The following is a 19,335-nucleotide window of genomic DNA, read 5'->3' on the forward strand; positions in this document are numbered from 1 at the left end:
GCCCTCACTGAACTCACTGTGAGAGCACAATGACAGTCCTGGAGTAACTTTATTTTGTTAACTTTTGAGGTCCTCAAAGAGGAACTTTAATGCATTTTACAATGTTACAGATGTATTTCTGTTCATTTTAGGCTGGGTCTACACGGACGTTTTTAAAAACGCATGTAAAAGCGTTTATGTGCATTTTATGCATTTTTAAAGCTTGCCTTTAAATTGCTGGAAAACATCTATGCTACGTTTTTCCGCGTGTCCCTAAAGGTGACAAGAAAACTTATTTTGGAAACAGTCCCACAAGTGTTTGGCAAATACCATGTTGGTGGATCATACAGAAAGCTGTTGGTAGCAGCACTATAGAGCAGCCTCAATCATCAAAGTCTTTGGAGCCCAATGACCTCTTCAGTTTGCAAAGAAAACAATTATTCATAATACATTCTCAATCAATTTTACCATGTCATTTTAGTTGTTTTTTTTTTCTTTTTAAATCTTTAAGTTTCATCAAGAAGTCAATAGAGATTCTTATTTAGTCACTGACAGGCAGGAGCCTATGACAAAGGGTAAAGGTGACAGGGAGAAGTCTATGATATAGGATAGAGGTGACAGGGAGGAGCCTATGACAAAAGGTTAAAGGTGAAAAGGAGGAACCTATGACAAGGGGTGTAGGTGACAGGGCGTAGCCTATGACAAAGGTTAAGAAGGAGGAGCCCATGACAAAGGTTAAAGGTGACAGGGAGGAGCCTATGATAAACGTTAGAGGTGACAGTGAGGAGCAATTGACAAAGTTTAAGGTGGAGCCTGTGACAAAGCTTAAAGGTGACAGGGAGAAGCCTATAAAAAGAGTTAAAGGTGACAAGGAGGAGCCTATGATAAGGGTTAGGGGTGACAGGGAGGAGCCTATGACAAACGTTGAAGGTGACAGGGAGGAACCTATGATAAGGGTTAGAGGTGACAGGAAGGAGTCAATGACAAGGTTAAAAGAGGATAGGGAGGAACCTATGACAAAAAAATATTGGTGACATCGAGATGACATAGACATGAGTCTATGACAAAGGATAGAAGTGACAGGGAAAAGCCTATGATAAGGGTTAGAGGTGACAGGGAGAAGCCCATGACTAAGGTTAAAGGTGACAGGGAGAAGCCTGGAAAAAGAGTTAAAGGTGACAAGGAGGAGCTTATGAAATAGATTAAAGGTGACAGGGAGGAGCCTATGATAAGAGATACAGGTGACAGGGAGGAGCCTATGATAGGGCTTAAAGGTGACAGGGAGTAGCCTATGAAAAGGGATAGAGGTGACAAGGAGGAGCCTACGACAAGAGATAACAGGGAAAGGGAGGAGCCTGTGACAAAGGTTTAATGTGACAGGAAAGAGCCTGTGATAAGCCTATGATTAGGGTTAGAGGTGACAGCCAGGAGCCTTTGACAAAGTTTAAGGATAAGCCTATGACAAAGGTTAAAGGTGACAGGGAGGAGCCTATGACAAGGGATAGAGGTGACAGGGAGAAGCATATGATAAGGGATAGAGGTGATGGGGAGAAACCTATGATAAGGGTTAAAGGTGACAGGGAAGAGCCTATGAAAAGGGATAGAGGTGACAGGGAGGAGCCTATGATAAGAGATAGAAGTGACAGGGAGGAGCCTAGGACAAAGTTTAAGGAGGAGCCTATGACAAAGGTAAAGGTGACAGGGAAAAGCATATGCAAAGGTTAAAGGTGACAGGGAGGAGCCTATGATAAGGGTTAGAGGTGACAGGGAGGAACCTATGATAAGGGTTAGAGGTGACAGGGAGGAGTCTATGACAAAGTTTAAAGAGGACAGGGAGGAACCCTTTGACAAAAGATCGAGGTGACAGGGAGGAGCCTATGACAAAGGTTTAAGGTGACAGGGACGAGCCTGTTATAAGGGTTATAGGTGACAGGGAGGAGCCCATTACAAAGGTTAAAGGTGACAGGGAGGAGCCTATGATAAGTGTTAGAAGTGAGAGTGAGGATCAACTGACAAAGTTTAAGGAGGAGCTTGTGAGAAAGCTTAAAGGTGACAGGGAGGAGCCAATAAGAGTTAAAGGTGACAGGGAAGAGCCTATGATTAGGGTTAGGGGTGACAGGGAGGAGCCTATGACAAAGGTTAAAGGTGATGGGGAGGAGCCTATGATAAGGGTTAGAGATGACAGGGAGGAGCCTATGATAAGGGTTAGAGATGACAGGGAGGAGCCTATGATAAGGGTTAGAGGTGACAGGGAGGCGTCCATGATAAGGGTTAGGGGGTGACAGGGAGGAGCCTATGACAAAGGTTAAAGGTGACAGGGAGGAGCCTATGACAAAGGCTAAAAGTGACAGGGAGGAGCCTATGATAGGGGTTAGAGGTGACAGGGAGGAACCTATGATAAGGGTTAGAAGTGACAGGAAGGAGTCAATGACAAAGTTTAAAGAGGATAGGGAGGAACCTATGACAAAAAGATATTGGTGACAGCGAGGAGCCTATGACAAAGGTTAAAAGTGACAGGGAGGAGCCTTTGACAAAGTTTAAGGAGGAGTCTATGACAAAGGATAGAAGTGACAGGGAAAAGCCTATGATAAGGGTTGGAGGTGACAGGGAGAAGCCCATGATTAGGGTTAGAGGTGACAGCGAGGAGCCTTTAAATAAAGTTTAAGGAGGCGCCTATGACTAAGGTTAAAGGTGACAGGGAGAAGCCTATAAAAAGAGTTAAAGGTGACAAGGAGGAGCCTATGACAAGGGATAGAGGAGACAGGGGGGAGCCTATGATAAGGGATAAAGGTGACCGGAAGGAACCTATGACAAGGGATAGAGGTGACAGGGAGGAGCCTATGATAAGGGTTAACAGTGACAGCAAGGAGCCTTTGACAAAGTTTAAGGAGGAGCCTATGACAACGGGTAAAGGAGACAGGGGGGAGCCTATGATAAGGGATAGAGGTGACCGGGAGTAGCCTATGACAAGTGATAGAGGTGACAGGGGGGAGTCTATGATAAGGGATAACTGTGACAGGGAGGAGCCTATGACAAAGGATAGAGGAGACAGGGAGGAGCCTATGACAAGGGATAGAGATAGGGGGGAGCCTATGATAAGGGATAGAGGTGACAGGGAGGAGCCTATTATAAGTGATAGGGATGACAGGGAGGAGCCTATGATAAGGGATAGAGGTGACAGGGAGGAGCCTATGATAAGGGATAGAGGTGACAGGGAGGAGCCTATTATAAGTGATAGAAGTGACAGCGAGTAGCTTATAGCAAGGGTTAGGGGTGACAGGGAGGAGCCTATGACAAAGTTTAAAGTGGACAGGGAGGAGACTATGACAAAAGATAGAGGTGACAGAGAGTGGAGCCTATGATTAGGTTCAAATGTGACTGGGCGGAACCTATTGCTATTTGCAGGAGAAAGCTTCTAATGGCACAAATCATAGGATAATTGGTAGCACATGGTAGGGAACAAAATGTAGAAATAGATGGGCATAAACACTATGTAGGAAAAGTGGTCCACACACTATTGTTTTGCATACTCCATTCTGTCACACAATAGCTTCCATAATGAGAGGCCTCACACTACTTTGCTGACACTGCTGGATGACACGCAACAGTACAGACCCAGTCACGTGACTGACATTGTACTCCACCGGGCTAATATGTAAATAGCAACATAACGACTTCTCAGCAGCGTCTCCCAGCGGTCTTCGGAAGCATTACGACTAAATGGTGGTGGAGTAGCTGCCGTCTACATTCCCCGAGAGTCCTCTGTGCTGCGCACACAGACAGGAGGGGGAGGGGCTTTTCAGCTGTAGACTTTCCGGGCGCTCCCGGAAAGTCTACACATCAGGGTTAGCGGAGCCAAAGCAGCCTGCCGGAGGAAAGACGAAGAAAGCAGCTGCAGGAGAGGGTCAGGTTAGTGTGGGCGTTTATGTGACAGCTCAGAGCAGCATGAAAGTACCTGTGGTCTGCCTATAGAATAGCATGTACTGTGTGTCCTTCCATCAATGTGTGCATCATACAGGGCAATCACCGGGGAGAGGGACCCCTAAGGTATAGCAGTGCCTGAATTACTGATCATATAAATCATTTTATACCAATTATATGTATATATAGGATCCACACTGACATATATACACATCTCATTCATCAGCGTCTTTATCTATGTCTATATAATAAATTATTCACATATCCTACATATCATTCTTTAGATGTTCAATTGTATGTATGTATTGCTCCCCATTGCCAGATATAAAGAAACCATTGGATAGGGTCAGAGCCCCTCCCCCTATCTACTTAAATAGATAGAGAGAGATAGTGGTAGAACTTAATAAATGGTATCTGCATATCTGTCTGTACAAATAGCATGTATGGAATTAATATTGTATACATATGACTGTGGATCATCATTTGCTTTTAGTGTACATTTAGGAGCACATCGCATATTATAACAATATCCTTAATATATCACAGCACCTGCCAAATTTGCTGGTGTTCAATAGGTTTCTGTCAGTTATTAATGTAATTTATTAGCTTATTTCAACAGTCTCTGATGATGTAGAAGACAGTCAGAACTTGGAGCAGATAGGATTATGACAATGGCAGGTCAACAAAACAGTAGGCAGTAAAAGCTTTGGTAGATAATTTGCATCATGATATACCCTTGAGACACCCTGACACACCCTTAGTACAGACCCCCCTTCAGTGGCACACAACTTCAGTACAGACCCTTCTTCGTGACACACACCCCCAGTACAGACCCTTCTTTAGTGACACACACCCTCAGTACAGACCTTGCTTCAGTGACACACACCCTCAGTACAGAACCCCCTTATATATTCTGTATTACATTGTTTAGTACAGTGTGTGTGTATGTATAAAACAGCTGTACTTTCTGTAACTTCAGCTTCAACAATTCTAATTACTGGGTTTCTTTCATGAAGCCTATATACCTCTTAGGCTGGGTCTACATGAACGGTTTTAAAAACGCATATAAACGTTCCTACTACGTTTATATGCGTTTTTATGCACTTTTACAAGCGTTTTAAAGCTTAACTTTAAAACGCTAAAAAACTTTTTTAAACCCCCTATGACGCGGTTTACCGCGATTGTACATAAGCGTTTATAAAAGTTTTACTTTTAACCCTTTCAGGGAATGAATACAGAGGTACAAAGAACCCCTTAGTCATTCCCTGAAAGGGTTAAAATATGTGTAAAAAATTGGACGTTTTAGAGGAGCTATGACGTGTTCTGTATCTGTAACACATACTTCAGCTTCTCTAGGTCTGCAGGAGTAATCAGGGGAGCAGAGCTGTCAGCATAGCAGAGCTCCACTGATTGCTCTGCTCCCTGATTGGCTGAGGAAAGGGAAATCCTGATGACGCTTGAGCTGTCATCAGGGTTTCCTATTTCTCAGCCAATCACAGAACACTAGAGATGAATGGGCACAAGGCTCCCCTTTCAAGTCTAATGCTGAATGGCTGAGAAACATAAAACCTCAGCCAATCACAGAGCACTAGAGGTGAATGGAGAGCCTTGTCCTCATTTAACCCCTAGTGCCCTGCGATCCCTCATTATCAGGAGGAGTCCCAGGGCTGTGCTCATGTCATGATTGAAGCCCTGGGAATCATCCTGTCATTGGCATAACCTATAAAAAAATTTTTGTTACACAAACACACACATTTAATAAAATAATTGAACATTAAAGCCTCATTTGATTTTCTACACATATTTTAACCCTTTCAGGGAATGAGTAAGAGGTTTTATGTACCCCTCTACTCATTCCCCAGGGTGGGATGGTGGAGATCTGCGAGTCTCCTTATTAAAGAGGGCTTCCAGATTCCGAAGACCTAAAAACGTTTTTAAAAGCCCCCATTGTTTTCAGTGGAAGCTTTCATAAAAAGCTTAAAAATGCTTGTACAAGCTTCCATTGAGATCAATGGGAGTGTTTTCAAGCGTTTTCATTTTTTAAACGTTTTAGATAAAGCTCAAAAACGTGCCTGAAGGAAACGTCCTGGTGTAGATTAGCCCATTGGAATGCATGAGGATTTCAAACATGGGCTTTAAAAGCCTCAGGTTAAACGCTGGGGATATTGCACATGAATATACAACCCAGTTGCAGTAGGATTAGACAATGATGTTATTGTAAGGAAGAGTAGTGCTAGGAGACACTGCCTTATGCTTTGGGTGTACAGCTCCCCTCAAGACTTGTTAACCTGCAGTGTTACATGGGGCCCAAAGATATATAAAAGCCTAAAACCTCCAGACGGGTGTTGGTCATTTTATATCTGTTGATAGCATTGGTGTCAGAAATACATTTACATGCTGAGTCAGGCTGAAAAAAGACACAACGAGTCAATTGAGTTTAACCATGAGAAAAATAAACATGTTTGAAAACATGCATATTCCGGACATAAACCTATACTCGGTTAAACATTTAGATCCAGAGGAAAGTGAAGAAATATGTTTGTGTTTTCCATCTATTTTTGCATTTTTTTGGTTTAACATTTACTTTCTACATGTTGTGGCTTGTAGTAGAGATGTCACGCTACACCTAACCGAAACCTTTGTTATGAGACCTTTGGTTTGCCCTGCAGTTACCACTATACTAGAATGAAGTCATTTTTGGATGGACAGGCCTGGACATTTACTCATGTGATCCATATTGACAGTTCCATAAATTTACATACTTCAGATTTTGGAGACTTCATTTTGCAGATATGGTTCATTTTTTTTGTCATTATATGAGTGTACCCCATACAATACTTTTATCATTATTAACACTACATTTTTACATTTGATTGGAGAAACATATTGCCTATTTCTAACTGCTGGTGAAAGTGGAAACATGGTAAGTAAACAAAAAAATTGCTGGCAGTTAGATTTTGTGAATTATTGTCATGAAACAATTTTTGTTGTATTTTTGTTGACCACTCATGTACAGTGCATTATACATTCTCTTTACAAACATTCCTCAGGTTGCCTTCTGAAAATGTTATGTTTTTGAAGAAAGATAACATTTAGTTGCTGTGGGTTAGTGGGTCTTGCCCCTTTTATGAAAGAGAATGTTGTTTAAAACCACACTACTTGTTTATTACTGATGAATGCCGTATGTCCAGGATTAGGCTGTCATAGGACAGCTGATATCTTGAGAAAGGGAGAGAGACTTGCTAAAGCAGAACAAAAAACAGGATACTCACCTGCCCCCATTCTTTTGAAGGTTACCACTATCTTTGTCTTTCTCTTCCTCTAAACAATTTTTTGGCCATACTTTTGTGACCACAATGACCTACCTGACTTGTACACGGCAGTTCATTTATTCCTGTCACGGGATTGACGGGCGTCTATGGGATTGAACACTGAACTGTGCATGTCTGATTGCCAATTGTTCATAGTGGGACTTTAGCTTTACTTTATAGTGGGACTTAAGTTTTACTTTACTAGGTCCTATTATCACAAACAATAATTGTTATCTTATTTTCAAGTAACAGCAAAAGCTGCTTTGTCCTTTAAACTATTAACATTAAAGTCAAGCTAATGACTCACAGAACTGTAAAATCTGGTCTGATATGAAAGGGATTTTTTATGTGGATCCTGAAGCTATTAAAGGGTCTGGTTTTTGGTTTCAATAGTTTTTTTTTATTCATTTTAACAAGTTTTTTATAACAAGAACAAATGAATATAATAATGTAAAAAAGGTCATATCCACATAGATAACAAGTGCAATAATCAGTTGTACAAACTAGAAAAACAACACAGAAAGGGATGACACCTGTAGTCATGACAAAACAGTTACAATGAAAAGAAAAAAGAAAGAACAAAACAAGGGGGAATACAAGGGCTATTTAGGTAAATAGGGGAAGGGATAAACGGATAAGACCGCATGTTCTGTGTTAAATAATCATAAGAAACCTGAGACAAAAGGGACTGATTTCAGCGACCCTCATATAAACAGAAGACAAAATTAGTTACCCAAGACCCACATTCGGCAAAGAGTATTGCTGCCAAGGTTACCATACAGTACAACAGTTTATCAGTTGGGATACTGGAAAGTTTTTCGTTAAGAAATGTATTATCAACCCGCTTTGAAACCTCAGAAAACGGTAATGCTTGGGTTTTCCAGTGTTTCGCTATATGTTTAACAGCAATCAGAATATAGACGCACAGTTTAAATTCAGCCTTGGTAAATCCATGCGGTTGAAAATGTAGCAATGCTACCCAGGGGTCCCTGCTAACTGGTTTAGAAATAACCGCACTCAGCATACAAAATACTCTCCCCCAAAATCTAATAGCAGATGGACATGCCCACCAGATATGATAGTCTGTGCCTAGGTCCTGAAGGGTCTGGTTTTGAGCTGGTGAACACTGGTGCATTTGGTCACCTGATTTTTTGATATCTGTGGGGATTCTTGTGGTGGAAGTCTGAATGTTCACTGACCGTGGATCCCCATCCTGCAGCTGGAAAAGTGTGCCATTTTATTTGGCCTGTTAAAAATGCATCATGAATCCCTGGCTTTCCATGGCACCTTGCCCAACCAGGATGTGTCTTGTCCACAGCAAACCTCTCTATGTTCCAGTGACAATTGGAATTGGATTTTTTTTGTGATCGTGGTTTGTCTTCCTTTTTCTGTTTGTCTGTCAGTCCACAATTTCCATATGCAGTTTTGAGCTAAGCAATGATAATTTCATTCCTGATTAATGACAGATGTATCCAGATTGCTTTATATCTGCAGTATGTTATTCCACCTCAGCGAACTAAAGTCCACAAACTACTAAAGTCCATAGATTTGTACTTGCATAATCTCTTTGTAAAGCCTTAGCTCCACTTTCTTTATATAGGAGTTGTATAGTGTCTGAAAAATAAGGCTAATTGGCACCAGAGATTGATTGTGCTGCCCACCATTTTGTAATCTAACAAACCTATTTACACATGCTTTCTTCTCTTGCTTGGCACAAGCTTAGTTGAAGATGTTTGTGATAAGTGAACACAACTCTGCCTGCATAGAGCACTGGTGTCGTAGAACAGAAAATGTACTTCCACTAAGAAACCTACAAAATACTGGTGTCACAGTCCCTTCCGTGACTGAAGTTAGAGGATCTGTCAGACAAGCAGCATGTGAGATTATCTGACAGTCTCTTTGTTTTTACTTGTTCCTGTGTTGTGGTTTGTAATGACCACTCCCCTTGTGTCAGGTGCAGCTGGTGGTCATTACTGCTCCTCCATTTAGTCTGGCCTCACATTTCATGCTATGCGGTTGATATTCACTGCTGGGATGTGAAGAGCTGGTGTGTTGTGCCATCCTGAGTTCCTGCTTATATATCTGCTATTAACCTCCCGACCGTTAAGCCCAACCTTCGTACGGGCTAAAAAAAGTTGCTGTTTTGGTTAACACCGAGATTTTCCGTACATTAAAATCCCCACTTACCTGGTCCCGCTGTGCTCATCCAGCGTCGTGTTGTGTTCCAGCGTCGTCCTCCGTCGATCGTCGTCTGTCGATCGTCGTCCGTCGATCTCCCTCTCCAGCGTTGGGTGCCTTCTCCTATACCAGTGGGACCAGTAAGTAGCCAGCCGGCGGAACACAAGATGCCGGCCAGCTTCTTACCTGGTCCCGCTGATCGTCCCGCGTCGTTCTCCGTCCAGCGCCGGGTGCCTTCTGAAACGAGAAGCCGCCGGCGGAGAAAAAAAAGCCGCTCGGCTTCTCCCTGCGTGCGTGATGACGTCGGCGCGTGTGTGGGAAGTTCAAATTCATTCATTTTGTATTGGATTCAATACAAACTCCTGTATCCAATCCAATACAAAATAATTAAAATAAATACAAAGTGTGTAATTGGTAAATTCAAACTCTCATTTTGTATTGGATTGAATACAAACTCCTGTATCCAATCCAATACAAAATAATACAAAATAAATACAAAGTATATAACTGGTAAATTCAAATTCTGTATTGGATTGGATACAAACTTGTGTATCCAATCCAATACAAAATAATATAAAATTAATACAAAGTACATAACTGGTAAATTCAAACGCTCATTTTGTATTGGATTGAATACAAACTCCCGTATCCAATCCAATACAAAAAAATAAAATAAAAGTAAATAACTTGGAAATTCAAATTCATATTTTGCACTGGATTGGATACAAACTCCCGTATCCAATCAAATACAAAATAATTCAAAACAAACTCCAATAAATACACAATCAAAGTTTTAAAAATTGCCACACTAGGGAGGTGTTTTAGAATAATATACTACTTTACAATATACAGAGTTATTGCTTTTTCAGTATTTTCAGTATTTTTGATTTGTTTATATAGTCATGTTTAAGCTGATTTTTGTGTTTTTCCTTTAATTTTATTAAGTATTTTTTTTTTTTTTTACATGATTGTGTCTTTCAAACATTTTTTATATTCATATTATCTACTAGACCCTTGTTCGGACATATTTCTGTAAGTTACAGGTCTACAATTTAAAAAAAAAATTTCATGAAAAACAGTGGAACACTTTTGGTACAGAAATCTAGACCTCAGTGTAACGCTCAGGTGGTTAAGATAAGTTGAATTACTTTAGGTGTTTTGTTGTTCTTCTGTTGTTTACTAGGCCTCAGGGAGATACTGGGTCTTTCATAAGGGAAGGAACCAGTAGTCTCAAGCCAGTCACTACTCCTAGGACTATGCAGGGCTAGTAGGGCCTAGGTTCCAGTGAATGAGTATTCCCACCATCAGGGGATACTCATACTGTTAGGAGTTAGGGCTAGGTTAGGGTGTCTGCAAGGGGTGACCATTCCCTTTTCCCTAGCCATTGGAGGCCTGGTACTGAGTTTAACCTTTCTGTTTCCCTCCTCTCCCTGTTATCCGTGACAACTGGCCATCTAGTTTACCCTGGAGATGATCTGCATTAGTGTTTGTGTAAATGAGAATACTCAAAGGGGTACTACATCTAGCAAAATTACTTCCTTCAAGTTCTTTGATAAAAGCTGTCATTGGTCATCTCCCTGGCAATATCTGTTTCTTGAAAGTATTCTGTATCAGATGCTCTGCTATGAAACTTGCATGCAGCTTCTAAATCTAAAAAAACATGTAGTGTATTGCATGAAAGGCAGTTCCACACTGGTGTTTAACTTGATGACAGCTTTAAGCCTTCATTTCAAAATACAGTGGTACCACGGTATAAGTACTTATACCGTTCCAGATCCTTGGACTTATACCAAACTGGACTTAATACCAAAAATATTTTTCCCATAAGAAATAAAAGGAAAATGAATAATTTGTTCCAATGAAAAATACATTGATGGGGTTGTATAAAATATTTTAAACACTGATTAATACTAAAATACAAAAAAATTTACCCTCACTTTACCTTGCTGGGAAGAGTCGCGTGCCTAATAGGATTGTGCTGAGCAGGGAGGAGGAGCAGATATTCTGTAACTCAGAGAGTTATAGTGCGGGTTGTTCACTGAATAGTACCAACTAGCGTACTGACGCTTGTGGGCAGTCGTGGCTTTGTCTCTAGAAAGGTAAACAAGGGTAGAGCGCGGTGTTTTTATTCATTTTGACCCATACAAGTTGTAGCACACAAGTCTTATTCCAAACAAAGGTTGTAAATCAAGCAAAATTTTACGTGTCCAAACAGGACATGTACCAAGTTGGACCTATTCCAAAGTGGACTTATACTGAGGTACCACTGTTTAGACAAATGTAATATAGGCTGCACAGTATGACACAAGCAATGGACAGGCGGATGTTCGTTTGGCAGATGACAGGTTTTAGACTTCTAAAGGCTTTGTACCAATTAGATCCTAAAGTGTTATGCATGCATTCCTAAAGGTACCTACTATTTGAGACTCTAGATCAGGGGTGTCAAACGCTGGCCCGGGGCCAAATCTGGCCTGCAACATCCTTTTTTTTTGGCTCCCAAAGGAATCCTAAAAATGAATTGCAGCAGGCCCTCCACTGCATTGAAAAAGCACTGCTACTACAATTGCCGGCATCACTCACGTCTAAAGACCAGCGAGCTCTCTGCTTATGCGTGGCCCCGCGTTGGACTGTTTTATAGATGCAAGTAATGCTGGGAATTGTAGTAGCGGAGCTATTTCAATGAAGAGGGAGTTCCAGCGGTGGGCCACTCATAGGATTTAGCCCTGTATTGGCTGCATCTGGCATTTTCAGCATTCCCCCTCAGCTACACGTGGGAGGTGCCAGGAGGCTTTTGGAGTTACAGGGGCTTCTTGGCGACCCACGGCTTTGTGTCATATAGCGGTGTCTCAGGATGTGCGTAGTCTGCTGTTATCCAAGTGTAGGACGCTGTGGGCACTGCACAATTTCCACGTTACATCCCTGACACAATGCCCCAGCTCTGTACCCAAGCTGCTCAACTGCTCTTTATGTTTGGCAGCACATATCTGTGCGAGCAACTATTCTACAAGATGAACATGAACAAAACATCACACAGAAGTAGGCCTACTGAAGAACACCCTCACTCAATCCTGAGCCTGAACATTGATGAACTAACATCCAAGAAGAGATGCCAGGTATTGTTATTAATGTGAGCCTGTGCAAAAAGGTTACCATTAAAATTTAACTCAGAAGGCTTCAAACAGAGAAAGGTATAAGATTTTTTCTTAAATAAAATTAAAAAAATCTTATGCCTGGTTCTTAATCATAGTCTTGTTCCAGATTGAATGTTAAGCAAAACCTCTTTGTTTTCATATGAAAAGGTTGTATATCTAATGAGAAAGAAAACTTCCTCAATTTTTTCAATACATTACAAGGTTGGACCACTGTGTATTTGAATTTGACACCCCTGTTCTAGATCATTCTTTCTTTTTAACATAGAGGAACCCTTGAAATAAGTTTGTCTTGTGGACCTCCACTAATAATTACCACAGCTCACATTATATTAACATGGGGGTCAGTAAGAGTAATCCTTTTTAGGCTTAGTCTACATGGACTGTTTCCCCAGCGTTTAACCTGAGGCTTTTAAAGCCCATGTTTGAAATCCCCATGCATTCCAATGGGCTTGTGTTGACATGTGTTCTGTATCTGTAGCACATACTACAGCTCCTCAAGGGCTGCAGGAGTAATCAGGGGAGCGGAGCTGTCAGCATAACAGAGCTCCGCTGATTGCTCTGCTCCCTGATTGGCTGAGGAAATGGAAATCCTGATGATGCTTGAGCTGTCATCAGGGTTTCCTATTTCTCAGCCAATCACAGAACACTAGAGATGTATGGGGACAAGTCTCCCCATTCAAGTCTAGTGCTGAATGGCTAAAAAACAGAAAACCTCAGCCAATCACAAAGCACTAGAGGTGAATGGGGAGCCTTGTCCTCATTTAACCCCTCTCAGGAGGTGTCCCATGGCTGTGCTTATGCCATGATTGCAGCCGTGGGAATTATCCTGTTATTGGGATAACCTGTAAAAAACAAAAAAAAACAAACACACACACATTTTTATAAAATAATTAACCATTAAAGCCTCGTCCCAAGTTTTTACACATATTTTAACCCCTTCAGGGAATGAGTAAGGGGTTTTATGTACCCCTGTACTCATTCCCTGAAAGGGTTAAAAGTAAACCTTTTATAAACGATAATGTAAAATTGTGGTAAAATGCATCTTAGGTGTTTAAAGTCAAGCTTTAAATCACTTGTAAAAGTGCAAAAAACAAGATAGGAACGTTTATATGCATTTTTAAAACCGTCCATGTAGACCCAGCCTTAAGCTGCGTACACACTTGCAATTTTTGTCGTTGGAAAGGATCTTTCACGATCCTTTCCAACGACAAGGGACTGCACGATGCATGAACGGTGCTGTACATACAGCACCGTTCATGCTCTATGGAGAGGGGAGGGGGAGAGCGACGGAGCGGCACCCTGCTGCGCGCTCTCCCCCATCCCTTTCATTAGGATCGGTTGTCGTCCATCGTCCGTGGATCCGGCAGGACGGTCGTTCTGACGATGGACGACACCGACTGTACACACGGCAGATTTTCGCCCGATATTTGGCTGATGCCGATTATCGGGCGATAAAAATCTGCCGTGTGTACGTAGCTTAACATTGGTATTAGTTATGGCTGTTCGTTATACTGGTTAATGGATGTCTACCCAGGTAAATGATTGTTATTTATTGTGTACTGGAGTTGTGTACAAGCATTAAATGTTTCTAAAGTTTGTCCTGCAGTGACCTTGTTAGCTGAGTGAGTCTTTTTTCATGTGCATCCTCCTCCTGTTCATGTTTCATGATATTACCTTTCCCCTTGTTCCCTGAAGTGACAGCTTGTTACAGTGTGACCCACAGCTCTGATTCATTAACCTCCATCTGCAGATTTTGTAATTTTGTCACACAGCACAAAGCCACAATGAACCTTCACCTAGTTTTTGAGAAACAGCTCGGGGTCATCTGCAGCACTGGCTAAAAATAGTGTGAAGTGTTTACCAGTTCTAACATGTATATTTAATCAGTTCTATTAGAGATTTATATTCACTGAAATAGACTTCACAAGTATTTTTGAACCCTTTATGTAGCCAATACATTCCCCAAGCAAGGCAAATTTACCACCCATATTCATTCATTGTTTTAAAAGCACTTATTTCCTCAAAATGTTTAGTCTTAGCAGACTAGAGAAGAAAGTAATTGCCTAGAGACCGCTTCCTTCATGCTAATAGTGTGTAACACATGTTGGCATAAGCAATAAACCAAAAAAGTCCAAGTGTACCCCTAACCCCCCTCCCAATGTCCCTTGCAAATCACATACAGTACATGCCTATTGCCACTAAGCTAAGATCTCAGTTGGGTGGCCTAAAAAGCATGACAAAACTTGTTCAAAATCCTTCTTCAGGCTCTGTATCCCCTGCATAGGTGCCATGATCTTCGATTATTAGAATAAAAAGCCAATAGACCACATCAGAGCCCAGATTCTGCAGATACACTGCATCACCAGACCCCCAGGTTCAGGGATTTGCTAAAGCTTTGAGTCCCATACTTGAAGTTGGGAGATCTGCTGGTGGAGTGGAACTGGTTTTGTTACCTAACTCCTCTTAATTCCTTATGACTAAACATTCTGGTTCCCCAGATTCTAGTGTCACTTTTGCTTAAGGGACTTATTTTCTGTTGTATTCTGCCAAGGAATGGAGTTGCTCATTCCTTGTCAGTTTATCTACTAGTTATCTTCTTCACCAGTCGTTTATTTGCAAGGGTTACACGTCCATTTGTTGATATTGGGTCATATTTTAAGACGCTTAATCATGTCATGACATTACTTTTAAAAGGGGGCTGGTTCTCTCTATTGAGGCATCAATAAAAAAAGACTTTCACTTACTATATAGATTGGGAACTGTGCTCTGAGATGAGCACTCCCAAGTTTCTTACAAGTTAGAAAGTTTGTTAAATTGGAGTTTACTGGTGACCACCTGCATGATATCCTGACTCCCTTTGTAATGGTCTAAAGCTCACAGAGGAACCTGTTAACCACTGGGACCTAAAAGCAGAATCTGGGTAGCTACTAAATAAGGTGGGGTTCACCTTGCAAAAAAAATGGCACAATAGAACACTATATTTACTTTAAATGCCCAAAAACCCACCCCCTATTAGCCAGAGCAAATACAGTTCTAAAATTCGATCTCTGGAATGGCTGATAGAGGATACTGTTAAGTTAATGTTTTAGCATTTACCAAACACTGAGATCCCTGGTTGTGGAGAAAATCTGCTGGAGCTAGGCGTCATTGATAAAAGCAGCATCCATCACCCCCCAAGTGTTTGCACTGCACAAATAACCCTTTTGAAGAGAAGGTGACAAATAATGCATTGACTTTAAAATGGGACACAGTGCTATGATGTAACAAAGACAAAACCATATTGTCATTTTTCTGGTCCTTGCTGGACAGTGGCCCTCTGTACACAAAGCCCACAATGATTTCTGCTGGCCGTGATGTGTTCAGGACCGTGCAGTGATGATGTGCAGAGAGGACAGTGACCTACAGTTACCCTTTATGGTATCAATATAAAGTCCATTTGAAAATTACATCTTTGTATCTTTACATTCTGCAGGCAATATTGATTTTTGCTTCTACAGCTGTGTCCTAGATACATATGACTTCTGGTGATCTCAAATCACCCTTAAGCTGCGTACACACGGCAAATTTTTCTCGCCCGATAATCGGTATCGGCCAATTATCGGGCGAAAATCTGCCGTGTGTACAGTCGTCGTTCATGCATCTTGCAGTCTTTTCTCGTTGGAAAGGATCGTGAAAGATCCTTTCCAACGAGAAAAATTGCAGGTGTGTACGCAGCTTTAGACATAAACATTCCTATGTAACAGACAGATCAGGAAGGATGGCATATCTTGGTGATACCCCAATCTGATCCCTTCAGGGAAGGGAATTTTTTTTTTCAGGCATTCATTTCTGTTCCTCCAAAAAAAAAAAAAGTTTTCACTTTAGATTCAGGGTACGATATGAATTCTTGGCTAATGTGACCATATGTGTTTATACCTTATTGTTCTACATTAATGCAGCATTCAGATGGTGAAAATCTGTTGAGGAAAAAAAGAGGCAGTAGTCGAACCCTGATTGGGATTCTAACTCTTTTCCTACACTCTTCCTAAAGAAAAAAACTTTAGAAAATATGCCAGGATAAGTATATAGATTGGATTTTTGCAATAATCCAGAATTTCCTTATTTCAATGCTTGTTCTGGGTGAGCATGTATGTAAACCCTAATGTTCAATTTCTCTTTGGCTGCACTATTATACTTCATGTTTCTTCCCAAAATCCAGTGAGCTTCTGCGTGTGCTGCTATGTAATCTTTACATTGTTTTTGACTGATTATATGGACTTTAAAACACTGTTTCTGTATATGGCGTGGCGAAAACAAGAGATGGTGAAAGGTAGATGTTCTGTAGTCCAAACACATTTACTCTTTCAGCTTGACAACACAACACTTCCACAGATAGAGTACATTGATTGAGCATTGTAGCTCTGACACTACTGTTACTATCGGGGTCACCAGGTGAAAAAAAAATATGGGGGTGGGGGAGACTGAAACTAGAAAAATAAAGCAGCCACCATATTTAAATTCTAGCAAGCTATGACAATTTTTTGTGAGTTTAGATATGACTTTCTCTGGGTTATAAAGTTTTTATGTACCAAGCCGTGTAAGGGTTGTTAGCTCATAAATCAGGAATTTGCCCTTCAGATATGGAGACTTTTTTAACAATCATCTATCAACTGTATTTGAAAAACTACCTTGAAACTTTGAGGCGTATGTGAAGGTCAGGAATCTGTCTCCCCACCCATGAAAGGACTTAATTAGCTGCCACTTAGGAACACCACCCTGGTGACAGTTGTTCACGTGGCTGTGTCAATGGCCAGAATAGAGTGGTGTGTTGTGTCTGGTGCACATGCTGTGCATTTAGGTATTGATTGCACATTGTGCTCTTCCTGCTCTTTGTACTGTTTCAGTGAAGGAAACATTGTCAAGAAGTGAATTTCAGGCAGCATATCCAGCCCAGATGAAAATGTCCTTTGATTCACTGCATACAATCAGAAATTATCCTGTTCTGAAATGACCAGCATAACCTGGAGAAATTTGTCCCTTAAAGATGAACTAATTTTAAAAGTCCCCCAAAACAAAAAAATACACTTACTTTCAATCATCACAATCAATCACATTGTCCCGGCATCTGTCTTCAGGCCGTTGCTCCGGGTGCCGCCATCTTCTCCTCTTCTTCCGGGTTCTTCTTCCTATGTCACCCAACCCAGGCGCAAGATCAGGTAACATAGATAGGGAAAAACTTGCTGATCTCACTGTGCATTCATGAGATCGGAAATTTTTTTCCTCCTTGATGAAAACATGCGCAGAGTGAGCATCCAAGAGCCCCCCGGGATGCGTGACGTAGGTATCCCAGGAGGCACTGTGCTCTCATTCACGCCTAGGCGATCGAGAATTAGGGTGCCGTGGTGCACTTTTACTTTTAAAAAGAAAATAAAGGGCGTTGCACTAAAAAAAACAAAACCAAAAAAAAAACAGAACTTTTACCTTACATAAAAGGGTTTCTGAGTTTATGTATGCTTTAAAGTAAGTACAGTATATATTATGGTTTGTCCTAAATATAAAGGGAAAAATTCACTCATTGGCTTGTGGACAAGTCTGTTCCTACTATTCTGAAAGCACACTTTCGCATCCAGTTTATTATAGATTGTTGTCTGTCCATTAAAAAAGATGTTATTTCAGTTTTCGATAGACACTCATTCTGTTTGTTATACTTCTGGGGGCTTTGATGTAAAGATCTTTAGTCAGCTGCACTAGCCAGCACTTTTCAGTAACCACCCGGCTGTTTTTAGGTGGATACTAAAAATTATTCAGGAGCTGCCACCCGCCTACAGCTTCTTCCCATCCAGCCTAAAAAAATTTTTGGGGGAAAATACTGTTTTAGTATGAAGAAGAACAGGATAAATAGACCTGTGTGGAGACACTTCCACTGTAGTAAAAATAGTAAGGATAGAAAAAAGTAAACTTTTTTTTTTTTAATTTTAATTAAAGGTGCTGCTGTGGAATAATTTTAAGTAAGGAAGAAAGAGCAGCTCACACTGCTGTACTTCCTGTTTGCCCCAGGAAAGTACGTGAACGCAGTTATTATGAATCTCCCCTCGATTGAAGACATCACTGTGTACTGGTACGGATATCAAAAAGTTAAAAGGACCCTCTGCATTTTCTGTTTGAGGGGTAGCTATGTAGGAGTGGTGAGATTAGAGTTAGTCTTGAATCGATAAGATAAGTTGCTCCTTTAGGAAACAATGTTTTTATTTGTCATATTCTATACCTGTCATTTTTGCAGTCTGTTCTTCTCCTGTGGTGATGTACATTCTATTCTTTTGAGCACTACTCTATATTGGTGACATGCGAGCTGTCCAGAACTGAAGCAAGGCCAGTTTGATAAAGTTCCCCCAGGGGCTTATCCATGATGGCTTAGGTTTATTGTGCAAACCTGAAGGTGGGCTTTTAAAACAAATACAGCACACTTTCAATGGAGCTGCTTGCTGACTTGTTCTTGGTGCAAGCTGTACTGTGTATATACAGTTAGGTCCATAAATATTTGGACAGAAGTTTTTCTAATTTTGGTTCTGTACATTGCCACAATTGTTTTAAATGAAACAATTCAGATGCAGTTGAACTGCAGACTTTCAGCTTTAATTCAGTGGGTTGAACAAAAAGATTGTGTTAAAAAAAGGCTTTAGCTCCTCACATTTTATGCAATCACTTCATTTCAGGGGCTCAAAAGTAATTATACAATTAACTCAAAGGCTATTTCAAGGGCTGGTGTGGGTAATTTGTTTGTTATGTCATTACCAATTAGGCAGGTAAAAGGCCTG

The 19,335-nt window shown here is 41.0% G+C and overlaps 1 protein-coding gene across 1 annotated transcript in view; it reads left to right on the plus strand.

Moving 5' to 3' along the window:
* Positions 1 to 3,747: 3,747 nt before the first annotated feature.
* SLC27A4 (solute carrier family 27 member 4) overlaps positions 3,748 to 19,335 on the plus strand; it is a 56,027-nt gene continuing 40,439 nt past the window's right edge. Inside the window, exon 1 of the mRNA XM_072431461.1 lies at positions 3,748 to 3,888. The gene's annotated coding sequence lies outside the window, so the exon portion shown is untranslated. The remainder of the gene's footprint in view (positions 3,889 to 19,335) is intronic.

This window comes from Pyxicephalus adspersus, chromosome Z, assembly GCF_032062135.1.
Source record: "Pyxicephalus adspersus chromosome Z, UCB_Pads_2.0, whole genome shotgun sequence".
Lineage (NCBI taxonomy): Eukaryota > Metazoa > Chordata > Amphibia > Anura > Pyxicephalidae > Pyxicephalus > Pyxicephalus adspersus.